Source organism: Tamandua tetradactyla, chromosome 6 (genome assembly GCF_023851605.1).
Source record: "Tamandua tetradactyla isolate mTamTet1 chromosome 6, mTamTet1.pri, whole genome shotgun sequence".
NCBI classification, from domain to species: Eukaryota; Metazoa; Chordata; class Mammalia; order Pilosa; family Myrmecophagidae; genus Tamandua; species Tamandua tetradactyla.
In genome coordinates this window covers 137,300,612-137,303,870 of record NC_135332.1, presented here as the reverse complement: position 1 = coordinate 137,303,870, position 3,259 = coordinate 137,300,612, and the positions used below count along the sequence as shown (strand labels likewise).

The window sequence follows — 3,259 nt, the reverse complement described above, 5'->3', positions numbered from 1 at the left end:
TTACACTATTATCAATCCCTTTATATACATATTCATTTGATCCTCACAAAAAAACCATGAAGAAAATACTATGCTATCTCCATGTTATAGATGAGGAAGCTGAAGTACTCAGAGGTGAAGCAAATTCTAGGAAGCGGTCAACCTGAGTCTAAGCCATATTAGTTCTAATATATCACATTGTCTCCTGATACACACTGAATTGTTAACAATTGTTTTCAATGAATAGCAGGAAAATAGTCAATCTTGATTACCTATTAATGATGTTTGCTTATGTGTATTTTCTAATTTTTCTTCAATGAAGAAAATTTCTCTTTCTTTCTTTCTTTCTAATTTTTCTAGTTTTTCTTGGAAAAACTAGACACTATTATAACCATTAAAAAATTAGATAGGAAGACGACTGGAGACCAAAGACACCCCATAACTAGAGCCCGGACAACGCTGAGCGTTGGGACTGGAAAAGGACGACATGAGCTCCTGGAGACGATGCGGACAGGCTTCTGGCTGGGGCTCAGATCAGATAGATGTTTATATAGATGGCAGCTGCAAAAATAATGGAAGAGATGGTGCAGAAGCAAGAATTGGAGTCTACTGGGGACCTGGCCATCCTCTAAATGCACATGAGAGGGTTTCTGTTGGGCAGACAAACCAAACAGCTGAACTGCAGGCAGCCCACAAAGCCATTAAGCAAGCCAGGAGCCAAAACATGAATGAACTCACCATTGGAACAGATAGCCAGTTTGTCATCAAAGGCATGACAGAATGGATTGGTAACTGGAAAGACAATGGATGGAAAACAGCTTCTGGAAGAGATGTTGTCAATAAAGCAGAATTTCAGAAGATTGATCAAGCTTCCGAAGGAATGGATATTAAATGGCAATATGTTCCTGCTCATTGTGGCATCAGAGGCAATGAAGAAGCTGATAGACTGGCCAGAGAAGGATATAGAAAATAAGATAGTTTTCATCATAAGAGTTAGCTGCCCTCTTGGAGCTCTTAACTGCTGATGGCTACCCATTTCCAAACATTTCTTAACATCCTCCCATGAGCATCTCCCCATAGAACTTGGCTTCTCACCCTTGTTTCTATCTTTTTCTATCACTGATATAATTCTTTGTCAAGTACAATTTGTAATAAAAGCAGACTTTCTACTTAAAAAAAAATTAGATAATTGCTGAATCATATGAAAAGAAATCAGAAGGCAGGGGAGAAATTCCCTTAGGAAAAAGTTAACAAGACTGAAAAGAAATTCAATTCAGCAGGTATATTCTGCAGGCTTATTAGTAGGGATCGGGCACGCAGCTAAGTGCCAAGGAATCCAGAAACACAAAGACCTAGTACCTGAGCCAGGAGATTTCCCATCTTGAGAGTCCTATTGATTAATCACATAAAGTCACAATGAGTGGTTTCAATACCATCCCTGTGAATATTAATTCTACTGACCAGATAATTTCATGGCAAGAAGTGGTGAAAGGCTCACTGAATTATCAAAACTAGATTATGAAAAAATAAGACATCTCTTTCTCTCCATGAAGTCTTTGACATGGGACAGATGCCAACTTTTCTGGCATGTGATTCTTTCCTGGTTGACCTTTTATTTGTAGGTAATGTCTTCCCTAACATTACTTTTAATTTGCCTTTAAAATAATGGAAAGAGAAACTAATGAAAATGTTAGCACATATAATGTGATCAAACAAATTAAATTAGGGGTGTTGAGACTAGGTAATAGTAGTTGGGAAAATAGAGAAGGAAAAATGTCAAAGCTGGAAGTCTGTTTGTATGTGAAAGAAACTACAGTGTGCTTTGTCTTCCCTTATTAGTAGGGAGATGGTGCATGCTCCTGTATGCAAGCATGCCTCCCCCACTCCCCACCCAATTTATAGTACAGGGCTCATGATGGGAAGCCTCAAAGGGGGCTTAAGGAGTCTTAAATGTTATGAAGGAAAGGTCGATTCATACTGATGGACAGGTTTGAGGAAGGTACCCCTCAATAAGGTACCCCTCTGCAGACAGCCAGAAATAACTGCAAGACATCTGTAGAAAGAGAGCAACTTTTCAGCAATCATGTTCAAACAGGCTCAGATCATTACACATCAGATACAAAAATGACACATGGGGAAAGAGGCTCAACATCTTCAGTTGTCACAATGAGATACCATTACACACCCACTAGAGTGGCTAAAATAAAAAACACTAATACCACCCAATGTTGGTGAGGAAGTAGAGCAACAGGGACTTTTATACATTGCTGACAAGGGTGTAAAATGATTCAGATGTTTTGGAGAACCGCTTGACAGTTTCTTTAAACGTAGATCTACCCATCATCTGGCAATTCCACTCTTATGGTACTCAGGTAAGAGAAACAAAAACATATGGCCACAAGAATATTTATAGCAGTTTTATCCATAATAGTCAACAACTGGAAACAACCCAAATGTCCATCAAAAAGTGAATGGATACATAAATTGTACTATAGTCAAACAATGAAGTATTACCTAGGCATAAAAAAAGAACAAATTACTAATACAACATGGATGAATTTCAAAAACATTATGCTGAGTGAAAGAAGCCAGGCATGAAAGAGTACATACTATGTGATTCCATTTATATGGTACCTAATTTCTATGATGATAGAAATCGAATGTGGTTCTGATTAGGGGAGGGGAATTGACAAGGGAACCTTTGGTGGCAATGAAAATGTCCTATATATTGTTTTGGATGGTGTTAACATTGCTATATAAAATGTCAAAACTTATCAATCTGAACTACCCAATATCTGTGCTTTTTATTGTATGTTTATTTTACCTCAATTAAAAAAACAACAACAACTCTGTAATAGCATGTGACCTTATTTTACAGCCAAAGACTCTGAGGTGTGGTATGTTTGTTTACATTATATACACGGTTTATTTACTAACCACACTACAAAATACTCCTTTCCCCTAAAAATGATTTTAGCATTATTTACATAAAAAGGTATGTGTATTAGTTAGGGTTCTCTAGAGAAACAGAACCAACAGGGAACACTTGCAAATATAAAATTTATGAAAGTGTCTCACGTGACCGTAGAAACGCAGAGTCCAAAATCCACAGGGCAGGCTGCGAAGCCGATGACTCCAATGGATGGCCTGGACGAACTCCACAGGAGAGGCTCACCAGCCAAAGCAGGAATGGAACCTGTCTCCTCTGAGTCCTCCTTAAAAGGCTTCCCATGATTGGATTTAGCATCACTAATTGCAGAAGACACTCCCCTTTGGCTGA

General features: G+C 38.2%; 1 pseudogene; it reads left to right on the top strand.

Moving 5' to 3' along the window:
* The first annotated feature begins 466 nt into the window (after positions 1–466).
* On the top strand, positions 467–952 carry LOC143686845 (ribonuclease H1 pseudogene; annotated as a pseudogene).
* Positions 953–3,259: the final 2,307 nt, after the last annotated feature.